We start from the raw sequence: 13,872 nt of genomic DNA, 5'->3' as shown, positions 1-13,872 counted from the left end.
TTCTTCAGTTGTTAAATCATTCTGAAACGTAGTCCGTCTCGAGCCAGCCGTGATTTCCCAGGGCAAGACAGCTTCTTGTCCATAGACCAGATGGTATGGCGAGGTTTTTATTGCTCCATGACACGACATGCGATACGCCCACAAAGCCTCTGACAACACCTCGTGCCAACGTCTAGGATACTCGTCAATTTTCCTCTTAATCAGCTTGATAAGGCTCTTGTTGGATGCTTCAGCTTGCCCATTTGCTTGAGCATAGTATGGAGACGATCGGATCAGCTTGATTCCCATGTCCTCGCAGAACTTTCTAAACTCCTTAGAAACGAAAACCGAACCTCCATCGGTCGTGATAGTCTGGGGAATCCCGAATCTATGAATGACATGCTCCTTCACGAAACTGATGACATCTTTGGATGCTACTGACTTCATAGGGATGGCCTCCACCCACTTAGTAAAATAATCTGTAATGGCCAGCACCCACTCATGGCCTTTGCTCGATGGAGGATGAATTTTGCCGATCATATCCATGCCCCAACCTCGAAATGGCCAAGGTTTGATGATGGGATTCATCGCTGATGCAGGTACCATCTGAATACTCCCAAACTTCTGACATGCTTGACACCCTTTATAGTACTTAAAACAATCCTCAAGCATGGTGGGCCAGTAAAATCCCGATCGCCTGATCAGCCATTTCATCTTATGAGCCGATTGATGCGTTCCACAGGCACCTTCATGTACCTCATGTAAGAGCCGATTGGACTCGGCTGGTCCCAAACATTTGAGAAGTAACCCTTCCAACGTCCTGTAGAACATGTCATCCCCAATTAGGACGTACTTCATGGCCTTGTATCTTATCCGTTTAGGTGCCCCCCGAGCCGAATCTTTCAAGTAATTGAAAATATCGGCTCTCCAGTCATCTGGTTCCATGAACTGCACCTGGACATCGGTTCCATCTGCTACATCCTTGTATCCTGATGCCATCTGTGCGAGATCATTCGCCTCGGTATTCTGCGACCTTGGGATCCAATTGAAATTTGTATACCTGAACTGTGTCATCAGCTCACGACATTGCATCCATAATGGGAAGAGCGACTCGCTCTCACATTTGTATTCTTCCATGAGTTGGGAAATCACCAATTTGGAGTCTCCAAAAAGTTCCACTGCTTCTGCCCCGGCTTCCAATAGCAACTCCATTCCCTTGCATATTGCTTCATACTCAGCGACATTGTTGGTGCAAGGGTTAGGTAACCTGATGGAGAAGGAATATGTTGCCCCCCGAGGCGACACGAGTAGAATGCCGATGCCGCAACCATCATCACAAACCGATCCATCGAAGAACATGGCCCATGCACGCACAGTCAGTGCTGCTATATCAGTGTTTATTCGTTCAGCAATAAGATCGGCCAACGCCTGTCCCTTGACTGCTTTCGCAGGCTGATACCGGATATCAAATTCCGATAATGCAAACATCCATTTACCGAGTCGGCCTTTCAACACAGGAGCCGACAACATATGCTTGATGACGTCTGATTTGCATATGACGATAATTTCTGCTGACAGCAAGATGTGCTGAATCTTGGTGCAAGTGAAAAACAAACAGAGGCACAACTTCTCGATCTCAGGGTACCTCGTTTCTGCATCCAACATCCTTCTGCTGAGGTAAAAACTACTCTCTCCAGACCATCATAAACTTGCACCACCATTGAGGCGATGGAGGTGTCAGCTGCTGACAAGTAAATGTAGAATGGCCTGTCTTGCTGTGGCGGAACCAACACAGGTGGCTTCATCAGATATTCCTTAATCTCGTCAAATGCTTGCTGTTGCTCTGCCCCCAGCGAAACTCCTCATCAGATTTAATTTTCACCAAGCCCATGAATGGCTCGATTCGCCCTGACAGATTGGAGATGAATCTTCTGACGAAGTTGATTTTGCCGATGAGACACTGGAGTTCTTTCTTCGTGGTAGGTGGCTTCATCGTTCGCACTGCCTCTTGGCTTTTCAGGCCGATCTCAATTCCGCGTTCATGAACCAAGAAACCCAAGAATTGACCGGCCGTTACACCAAAAGCACACTTCTTTGGATTCATTCTTAGTCCGAACTTTCTGGTTCGGTCCATGACGTGTCGCAAATCCTCCAAATGTCCTTCCACTGCAACAGACTTGACCACCACGTCATCAATGTAAATCTCCACCAATTTGCCGATCAGATCATGAAAGATGTAATTCATGGCTCTTTGGTACGTCGCGCCGGCATTTTTTCAGCCCAAATGTCATGACTACATACTCAAACAAGCCCACCGAGCCTGGTACTCTGAATGCAGTCTTGTGTATATCTTCTGGAGCCATGAAAATTTGGTTGTAGCCGGCATTGCCATCCATGAAACTTAGAACCTTATGACCAGCCGCTGCGTTGATCAACGTCTCTGCTACCGACATTGGGTACTCATCCTTTGGAGTGGCTCTATTGAGATCCCGAAAATCTATGGCGACGCGCCATCGGCCGTCTTTTTTCTCTACAGGTATGACGTTAGAAATCCACTCAGCATACCTGCATGGCCTGATGAATCCGGCGTTCAGCATTTTCTCGATCTCTTTCTTGACTTCCACCAGAATTTCGGCCTTCATCTGTCGTGCTCGCTGCTGGAACGGCCGAAATCCTTTTTTCAGAGGGAGCCGATGCTCAATAATGCTCCTGTCTAACCCTGGCATCTCTGTGTAATCCCATGCAAAACAATCTGGGTATTCTTTCAACAAAGCTATCATCAGGCTCCTCAGATGCGGATCTAATTTTTTGCTGATAAATGTTGGTCGTGGCTTATCCCCAGGACCAATGTCAATCTCTTCTAGCTCATCAGCTGATGTAAACCCATATCCTAGCTTTCCGTCGCCTGCTAGATCGATGCTGAACACAGGCAAAACACATGGTGAGGATAATATGGGCCGATTGCTGGAATCGGCCTCCTTTTCCATTGCATTACTCAATGAGGGTTTACACCTTAATTGTGCTCTACGACAACTACGTGACATGCTTGGGATGAGATCATTGCTTTTTATTTTTTGGGGCCGATCGCAGGGATCGGCCTTGCCACGCACGTCTACTGACTTTGGTCTTGCTACTCTGTCAGGCCGGTGGATAAGACCAGCCTCACCCCGTTTTTTGACGCTTCGATGCGCTCACAGCCGTCCAAACTGATTCCAGAGATCGGCTCTTGATCGTCTGCATCCCAAATGTTCATGCCAGCTAGTGAGATCTCGATCGAGTCATCTGCATGAACGACCTCCACTTCATCTCCATCCCACTGTATCAGGTATTGGTGCATCGTAGATGGAATGCAGCAGTTAGCGTGAATCCAATCCCTCCCTAGCAGGACAGCGTAGGTGCTTTTGCTGTCAACGATGAAGAACGACGTAGGGATGGTTTTCCGGCCTATGGTTAGATCAACGTTCAGAACGCCTTGTGCTTCTGATGCTTGGCCGTTGAAATCGCTTAGTGTGACGTTGGTCTTGATCAGATCTTCGTTAGAGCGTCCCAAACGCCGTAGCATGGAGTATGGCATTATATTGACTGCCGCTCCCGTGTCGACCAACATCTTGTTGACAGGCTGCCCATTGATATAACCTCTTAGGTACAGGGCCTTCAAGTGCCTGTAGCTCCTCTCTCGTGGCTTCTCAAAGACAACTGGCCGTGGACCGCAGTCAAACTGTGCTACTGGCACTTCTTCCGTTCTTGGAGCATGAAACTCCGACGGCAGTATGAACACCATATTTGTGTCAGCCGATACCTCTGCATCGGCTTTTGTCTGCTTGGGGCGCCATTCTTTCTTCTGTGGACGCGCCTCCGTCTCCAAAGTTTGCTGAATTTTCACAGCCAGATCGGGCCGTGCTTTCCTCAACGTGTACAGGTACTGCGCTTCGGCTTCCTCCAAGTTACGTAGCCGCTGAACCCTACGCTTCTGGGAATGACTGAGTCCATCAGGACACCACCTTGGCTGGTGGTACCTATCTTCTTCTTCATCTTCTGACTCCTCGAAGTCTTCATCTCGAGATGACTCAGCTCGTCGGCTCTGAGGTGGGAGAGGCCCTAGACGCTTGAACACTGACACCTCACTTGTGCCCTTCCTCTGCTGTCTACATTCTGGGCAGTTGTCGATTGTTGGCAATCGGCTCATTCCTGAGTCCCAGCATTGCTTAAAGAAAGGACAATCCCAGTGCCTGTCCATGTCTTCTTGCTCTCTTGATCTCCCTTTAGCGCGGCGTTCATATCCTTCGTCGTCTCTATCATATCGACGATGTTTTCTGTTGTCTGCACCAGACCGACGATATCTATCGTCATCGACGTCGTACCGCTGGCGTCGGTCATACTGGTACTCATATTTGTTAAGGAGATGCACGGAGAGTGGTCGTTGATACCGCACGCTTCTCACTTCTTCCTCGGTGAGGTACCGTCTGTCATCATATTGGGGCCGGTCGCGTGGATCGGCTTCCTTCTTATCCTTGCCACGGGAGTGACTGCTCTCCTCTTTATCTTTACCATGGTGGTCTACAGGCCCTGCCATGTTGATATCGAAAGAGAAACCCGGCTGACGCTTCGTGGCATGGTTGAGCTCCACCATGTTGACGCCAGGAAACGGTTGCATGTCCACTTTCATCGCAAACTGACCGAAGATTAATCGGCCTTGTTCGATCGCCATTTGAATCTGTCCACGCAACACTTTGCAGTCGTTGGTGGCGTGGGTGAACGTGTGATGTCATTTGCAGTATGGTCTCCCGTTCAACTCTTGCACCGTAGGGATTTTATGGCCTTCGGGTAACTTCAGCTGTTTTTCCTTCAGCAGCAAATCGAAAATCTGCTCAGTTTTGCTTATATCGAAGTCAAACCCTTTTGCAGGCCCTGGTTGTTTCACCCATTTGCAGGACACGGGTACTGCCCCCCGAGCCCATTCAGCCACGGCGACTTCCTGATCTTCTGCAGCGTCTTCAACTTCATCTGCCTCGACCAGGCCTATCGGGTGCTTGAACTTGTCTTGGTACAATTCTGGGTGGCGCTGTTCATATAATGTTAACTTCTGAACCATGTGTGCTAGTGAATTGTACTCCACTTGGAAAATCAGATCCTTGAGTGGCGCTGCGAGGCCTGCCACTGCCAGCTCGACTGCTTCTTTTTCAGTTAAACGAACCGAATAACATCGGTTCTTGACAGTTCTGAAACGCTGAATGTACTCAGACACCGTCTCTCCCCGCCTTTGCCGTACCTGCGTCAGATCGGCAATGCCAGCTTCGGTAGCTTCTGAGTGGTATTGTACATGAAACTGCTCTTCCAGTTGCTTCCATGTCCGAATCGAACTGTGGCAACGAGGTGTACCACCCAAAAGCTGGACCCGTGAGAGATTGCGTAAAGAACCTTACACGTAGCGGGTCTGATGCTGAAACCATGCCCAACTGCGCCAAATATCGGCTCACATGCTCAATTGAGCTAGACCCTTCTGCTCCACTGAACTTTGTGAAGTCAGGGAGCCGATAGTTGGGCGGCAGCGGGATCAGGTCATATTCGTTGGGATACGGATTGGAATAGCCGATTGTTCTCTTCTTTGGCAGGATAGCAAACTGGTCTCTCAGGATTGCACTGATTTGATCTATGGTATGAGCTGCAGGGGTTGAGCTTTCATGACTCGTTCCGGTGGCATATTTAGCTAGCCACGCCTGTTTCTCAGCGTCTGCTCCAGAACTCCCTCCTGCTGTAACAATCCCTCCTGCTGTAATCTGGTTCTTGTGCGCCCAGTTGTTGCAGTCCGGCACGTATGTGCACACGTATCCATGTGGGATCTCTTTGGGCGGCTCATACAAGAATTGGTAATCGCCAGGATCACCTCCAACCTTGTAGACGACGTATGCCGGTGAACCTTGTTGTTGTGGAGCTGCAAGCGTGTATGGCAGTTGCGGTCTGGTGTGGAACGGTATTTCTCCCTGGTGAGTCCCTAGGGCAGGTCCTGACGGAGAATACTGATGCTTCATGATTTCCTGAACCACACGAAGCGCAACACGCTCAAAAGCGTTCACCAGGCTCTCAGAATGACGATGTAGAGAATGAGCCACCATATAATTGGTTTCCTGGCGCAGGGCTCTGGTGCGCTCCTCCGAAGGAAGAGACAGATCTACTCCATCGAGCACGCCTTCGGGCGTGAATCCTTTGAACCTAATGCCATGTGAACGAGTTTTTTCGAAAGAGCCGATGAGATCGGCTTCGAAGAGAGCCTTAAGCTCATCATACTTCTTCTTGTGCTCTTCAGGCAGATCTTCGTACTTGACTGGTTCGCCTGACATCTCAGCTGCAGATGTTGACGTGGTTGTTGCAGATTGTCCCACCGGGCGTGCCAGAATGTGTTGCCTGCCAAAACCCACCAGCGAGCAGCGACGAGCAACACGAAGAGCCGGGAGGGTTCCAAGACTGCTGGTGGGCCCTGGTCCCTCGGTCGTCGTCCCGCAATGCTCTGGCACACGTCCTGACGGTCGCAAGGGCGTGCCACCTGACCTATACCTGGTCAGGGAGGTGTTGGATCGCTTCGATTAGTTTCCTGCATGGTAGACACGTAAACATTAAATGAGCCTCGATCGGCTCTCAGGTTACCCTGCTCATCGGCTCAAAGAGCCGATTGACCCATGGTTCATGTTAGATCTTGCAGTAACATGGGTGTCCTGCTTCATTAATATTAAGCTAAATCGATCTACGATAGTTTAGGGTTTTCACCGTATAACCGGAACATCCTACACGTAGTTGAGCCTAGCAGGTACGAAAGATGGTGGAAAACTAACCCTAAAAGAGGCCTAAAAACCAACACGGAGTCGATTCCCGGAACATCCCTTCTAGGATCGGTAAGCCATACCTAGCGCACTACCGGATCGTTCAACCCGTTTGCAAGGCCTAACCATACGGATATTAAACTAATCCTTGAAGAACAAGGAGCAACTATAACACATCAAATCTACTAAATAAAGATGAAGCAAGATGCCGCCCTTACACCTAAGATAGGTGTAAGGACGGCTAGACATCGAGGGGCAGCATAGCTAAGCAAGCATATCAGAAGAACAACGATGCAAGCCCCAAAACATCTACGATAAGTAGTGTTACTCGCCATCAACAAGGCTTCGGTACGAGTAACACCAGATAACGAATAAACCTGTACTGCCTAGATCGCAAGATGCGATCTAGGCAGCATGATGCTTACCCGAAAGAAACCCTCGAAACAAGGGGTGGCGATGCGCCTAGATTGTGTTTGTTGTGAACGTGGTCGTCCTCTTTTCTCAATAACCCTAGGTACATATTTATAGTCCGTAGACTTTCTATCTTTGGAATACACCTAACCGTGTACGAGCTAAACTCTACCTCTTAATTCTAACTAAGATGCAATCTACTATAATATACAGATACACGGGCAATCTAGCCCAAACTCTCGTGCAGGGCCGCTTCAGAGACGCTCCACGTGTATATCTTCCAAGCCCATCTCAATTACGGCCCATCTCCTGATTTGGCCAAAATCTGGTGATAACAGGTATATGTAGGTCCCACGAGTGACGCTCTTCGCAGACGGGTCAACATTGACGCGTATGCCGACGGCCACACCCCTCGGCGTAGCCAGCGCCAGGGCCGCCCAGACAGCGCCACGTGGGCGCGTACACCGACGGTACAACGCTCGGCTTAACAAGGACGGCTGTCAGCTTGTCGTCGCCCGTTAGCCTGCTACGCCGAGGGCTAGTACGCCGACGGGTGGGCCAGCCGTCGGCCCTCCCCGTCTACGTCGGCGGTCGACGGTACGCCGAGGGCCATATGGGCTCTGCCGAGGCCCACCTTCCCCGAGGAGCTACGCCAAGGGCCACCGTCGGTGTACCGATCGAGGGCCGCCGGCCGTCGGCATCTGGCCAGATTCCTGTAGTGTTGCTATCAAGCTCCAGCCAGCCCTCTTAAATTTTCCGAAGCAGAGGCTGCAAAGTGCAAATAAGCACATGGGATTTGCTCATGGTGCCTTTTGTGGTTTCCTTGATGCAACGCACCAAGTTAATCAACATTATTAAGCCACCGCCGTTTCAAGCAAGTAGAGTATATACACAGGGCGAAATACCAGCATCTTAGGATCGACAACTCTTTTGCTTACCGACGGCACTAGCTAGTATACAGCAATCCAAGTTTCGTATGGACCCTTTTTCCTTTTTCTCTTTACCGGGTGAGGACTGCAAGTTACTGCTGCTTACTACTCTGGAACCGGTTGTGGATTAATTAATTAACAGCTACCCGCAAAAAAAAAAAATTTAATTAACAGCTGACGTGACACGGCGAGCAGATGTTAGCTGCTGGACCTAGCGCTGTCGAAGGCCCTGATGTGCACGAGCATTACATGCTTCCACTGCTAGGACAGGTGGTCGTTGTGAAGCACCTGGAAGGTGTGCCCGCCGTCGCCGTACATGGCATACTCAACGCTCTTCCGCACCCTGCACAGCTCCAGGTCCGGTCTGGCCTGATCCGCTAATTGCTCTCCACTAGCAAGACCACGAATAACCACATTGGGCACGGCCACACGATTCAGCCGGCGCCCCACTTCTCTACTGGTTGGTTACTCCGTCCACATCTGAAGCCCCTAACAGGTAATAGCTATATATTTTTTTAGATAAAGGAGCATCGCTCCAGCCTCTGCATAATTTGATGCACACAGTTTGCTTTATTAACGAAAGTATCCAAAGTACCAAGAATCCAACAACCCTTATTACAATCACGGATCAGCTAAAGTGGCTACATGAATCAGCCAATAAAAAATACGGCACACAGGCCCTCTATGCATTTGGTAATCTATTAAGATGTACATAGACTTATCCTATATGCAACTCGGTCAGCAACAGTTCACGTACCTGCCATAGGTGTTTTTTTCCCGTAACTCTCGGAACCTCTCTACGGGGCGACTAGGGTTTGTGGAGTTCGTGGCGGCGCCTGTCGATCTCACCTGCGGGAAGGCAAGAGTTGACCGGCTCCACATGTCGTCGGAGCGCGGGAAGGAGAAGGTAGCGGAGACCATGTCGCCAAGGGCGGCGCGGGCAAAGCTAGAGGAACAACTGGGGAAACTTGATATTACAGATGAAGAGGCGACTCCCCTGGTTTTGGATGATCGTGAGGAGGATGAGGTGCAGAAGTGGATGCTGGCGGGTAAGGTGCTGCATCGCAATGTTTTTCACATACAAACCATTGCTAGTGCTCTACGTCCTGCTTGGGGAAACCCTAAGGGTTTGGCCTTCCGATTAGTGGGGGACAACATGTTCGTGGCTGAATTTGCCACTGCAGGAGATAGGGAGAGAGTTTGGGAGGGATCTCCATGGCATGTCAGCAATAATGCGGTGATTCTCTCGGAATATGAAGAATGTATGAAGCCCTCCCAACTGAAGTTTGATAGGCTGTCAATTTGGGTTAGAGTATTGAATCTGCCGTTTAACCTGCGGGAGAAGAAGTGGTGGTTGCCGATCGCGCAATAGATTGATAAGCAGGTTAAAGAGGTTCAGTTTGATCATACTGGTGGTTTCTTAAGGGCGAGAGTGACTGTTGTTGTTGCTAATCCCTTGAGACGTTGGGTCCTGATTGAATCTGCAAGGAGGAAAGGCATGGATTTGTATGAGATCCAGTATGAACATGCCCCGCATTTTTGCTTCTCCTGTGGCAGATTTGGACATTCTGACTTGGTATGTCCGACACCTGGCACTCGTGATGAGAACGATGGTCTTCCCTTTGGGAAGGATTTGAGGGCACCAGATGTGTGGAAGAAAACGACTTATAGTGAAGGTTCCTCTGGTCAGGGATCTTTCAAGAATTACAAAGCTGAAACACGCAGCTCGAGTAGTGCAGCAGAGAAGGGTCCAGAGGCGACTTCACCTCTGAAAAATAATAGCGCAAATGAGAGAAAAGTTGCAAATGCGAAGCTGGTTTATAGGAAAGGGGAAGGGCCGTGCTTAGAGGCTGGAAGGGAGGAAGAGAACAATAGAGCACTGGTTCTTTTCACAGATCCTGCTGAGGGTGTTCCCACAGCTGAGGAGTATGGTCGAGAGAGGGAGAGGAGTGGAAAAAAGAAAAAAGCCTACCCCACCTAATTCTCATAACTCGGTAGCGGCCGCAATGCAGCCCTGCCCGGGACAATGAGTTGCTTATCTTGGAACGGCAGGGGGCTTGGGAACCCCATGTCCGTTCGTGAGCTTCGCAATGTGCTGAAGCAGGAAGGGCCATGTCTCCTATTTATTATGGAGACAAAAATTTCGGCGAAGAGAATGGAGGATCTGCAAGTCTCTCTGGGGTTTGGAGGTTGCTTCGCGGTTGATAGTGATGGTTTGAGTGGAGGGATAGCTCTCTATTGGTCAGCAGAGATGGATGTTGACGTTAAAAACTTTAGTCCTTGCCATATTGATGCTATGGTGAAGAGGAATAATAGCAGTGATCTTATATGGAGATTAACTTGCTTCTATGGAGCTCCAAAGGCTGGTGATCGGCACCATAGTTGGAGAGCCTTGCGGAATCTGAATGCTGTTGAGCACCTGGCATGGTTGTGTGTTGGAGATTTCAATGAAACATTGTATGCGACTGAGCACTTCTCCAGGGCAGCAAGACCGGAGTGGCAAATGAGAGCGTTTAGGGAGGTAGTAGAGGAATGCTCTTTCAATGACCTGGGATGGTCAGGTGTAGAGTATACATGGGATAATGGTCAAGCGGGTGAGGCGAATGTTAAAGCCCGGTTGGACAGAGCCTTTGGTGATGAGGCGTTTGTAAAGAGATTTCATCATTATAGAGTTCGGCACATAGTCTCGACGGAATCCGATCATTGCTTCGTTCTTGTTCAGTTCAGAGAGGATGGGGTCGAGGAGAGAGCAAGAGGGAGAAAACAATTCAGATATGAACATGTTTGGCAAACTCATGTCGAGTATGATCGGTTGATTCTTGATTCGTGGGAAAAAGGAGCAGGGAAGCAAGGGCTGGAGGGTGTGGTACAAGCGCTAAAATCTGTCCAAGAAAAATTTAGTGTTTGGGGATCCAAGGAGTTTGGAGATTTGTCACGTAAAGTGAGAAAACTTCTAGAGCGATTGAACAATTTGCATCGTCGCTCAGTGGGCCGTGGGCCAAATGAGGAGGAGAAAGCAATTGTTAAACAGCTTCGTGAGGCTCTTAGGCAGGAGGAAATTTGGATCCGAGAGAGATCTAGAATGCAATGGCTACGGGACGGTGACCGTAACACTGCTTATTTTCACGCTCAAGCTGCTCATCGTAAACGTATTAACAAAATTGAGAACCTCCAGCGTGATGATGGTTCGAGTTGTGTACACTACTAGGAAAAGGCCTAGCCGTAAGATGGGTGTTAGTGGCGCACCAGGAGGGCAGTGCGCCACTACTACTTAGCAGTGGCGCACCGGAAAGTGGTGGGCCACTATAAAAAATGTAGTACTGGCGCACCTCTCCTGTGGTGCGCCACCACTAAGTTTGACCATGGGTTTGACCCATCCTTATACATAGCAATGGCGCACTATGCAGAGATGCGCCACAGCTATTTCTTGTAGCAGCGGTGCACCTCTACATGGTGCGCCATTGCTATGTAAAGGGGATGATGGACATGTTTGGGCATCACTTAGTAGTGGCGCACCATTAGTGCGCCACTGATGGCAAAAACAGGTGCGCTGATTGCCTGTTTTCTAGTAGTGGTAACTTGGGAAGATAATTGTATGGAGGTTCAAGGTTTGTCCCAAAATCTGTACACGTCTCAAGCTTATAGGAAGATGAATGATCTAATTGATTTAGTCCCTGTAAGGGTATCTGATGCCATGAATGAGGGGTTGGATAAGACCTATACAGAGGAGGAAGTGAGATGTGCTCTTTTCCAAATGGCGCCATCAAAAGCTCCCGGGATTGATGGATTTACTGCGGGTTTTTTTTTCCAAAGGCATTGGTTGGTTGTGAAGGATGATATTGTTCCGGCTATTTTGGGTTTTCTAAATGGTGGTGAGCTGCCTCCAGGGTTGAATGACACGTGCATCACTTTGATCCCCAAGGTACAACATCCACAAAATATTTCTCAATATCAACCTATTTCTCTCTGTTCAGTTCTATACAAAATTGCTGCTAAATGTATTGCTAACCGAGCACGAGGTTTGATGGGTGAGATTATTGGAGAGGAGCAAAGTGCTTTTGTTCCAGGTCGCTTGATAACTGATAATGTACTTATTACTTATGAGAGTGTACATGTGATGAAGAAAAGGAAGAAAGAGAAGAATTGTGTTTGTGCAGTAAAATTAGACATGATGAAGGCCTATGACCGAGTGGAATGGCATTATCTTCAGGCAATCGTGATTAAACTTGGGTTCAGTACCAACTTTGTGAGATTGGTGATGAAATGTGTAACTTCGGTCAGATTTTCAGTGAGGGTGAACGGTGAACTGTTGCCATTCTTTGTACCAACCAAGGGACTTCGTCAAGGCGACCCCATGTCCCTGTACTTGTTCCTACAGTGTGGGGAAGGTTTCACCTCTCTCTTGAATTGTTTTGGTGGTGCAAATATTGATAGAGGCATTAGAGTGAGTACTCGATCACCATGGGTGAATCATCTTCTTTTTGCGGACGACAGTCTAATCTTCTTGAAAGCAAAGGAAGGAAGTGCTCGGAGACTCAATGATATTTTAAGAATCTATGAGGATGGTTCTGGCCAGCGAGTGAATAGGGAGAAAAGTTCAGTTTATTTCTCTCCTAATACCCCTCTCACTGATCGGCAACATATGAAGAACTTCTTGGGCATTGCAGTGGAAGCTTTTACTGAAAGATATTTGGGCCTTCCTACTGCTGTTGGCCGCATCACGAGTGGTACGTTCGATCATATTGGCGAGCGTATACGGAGCAAGCTAAATGGTGGGTCTGAGCGCATGGTGTCCTGCGCCGGCCGGGAGATCTATCTAAAAGCAGTGATTCAGGCGATTCCTACCTTTAGCATGGGTTGTTTTAAGCTGACTAAAAGAGTGTCCAAAACTCTGATTTCTTATATGGCACGGTATTGGTGGAGCAGCTCGATTGATCGGCGATCTATACACTGGATTGCATGGGATCAATTGGTCAAAACAAAGAGCCAGGGGGCATGGGCTTTAGAGATTTGGAGCTCTTTAATTTGGCTTTACTCGGAAAGCATGGATGGAGGCTTATGACTAATCCGGAGTCTCCGTGTGGCCGGATTTTGAAAACAAAATACTTCCCAGATTCCGATTTTATGCAAGCGTCAGTCCCTCGGAGTGCGTCTGCTACCTGGCGTGCTATTTTGGCTGGACGCGAGGCTTTATATTTGGGCCTGATTAAGCGTATCGGGGATGGCACGTCAGTGTCGATATGGACCGATAAGTGGATACCGGGAATGAGATTGATGACACCGTCGGTGCACATTGGCAATACACCGTTGAATACTGTCTCAGAGATGATTGACTCTGAAAACTGGACATGGAAGGATACGGTGATCAGAAATAATTTTATTCCCCCTGATTCTCTGAAGCGGATGCTATAATGAATATCTCTTTGCGCTTAGGTGGTGGAGAAGATTTATGGGCGTGGAATTTAGAAAAGTCGGGAAACTACACTGTTAAAACTTCGTATCGTGCTCTGATGACGCGGAACGAGCAGTCAGCTCTAGCGGAAGGGATGATTACGGGATCTTCAGTATCTAAAAAACAGCAGTCGGATCGACTTTGGAAGTTGAAGGTGGTGCCTAAAGTGAGGGTTTTTTGGTGGCGAGTTTTACGTGGTATCTTGCCAGTGGAGCAGACGCTGCAGTACCGTCACATAACCACACTTGCGAGATGCAAAGTTTGCTTAGCTGCAGACGAAGATATG

The sequence above is a fragment of the Lolium perenne genome, chromosome 4, assembly GCF_019359855.2.
Source record: "Lolium perenne isolate Kyuss_39 chromosome 4, Kyuss_2.0, whole genome shotgun sequence".
Lineage (NCBI taxonomy): Eukaryota > Viridiplantae > Streptophyta > Magnoliopsida > Poales > Poaceae > Lolium > Lolium perenne.
Note: the sequence above shows the minus strand (reverse complement) of the source record.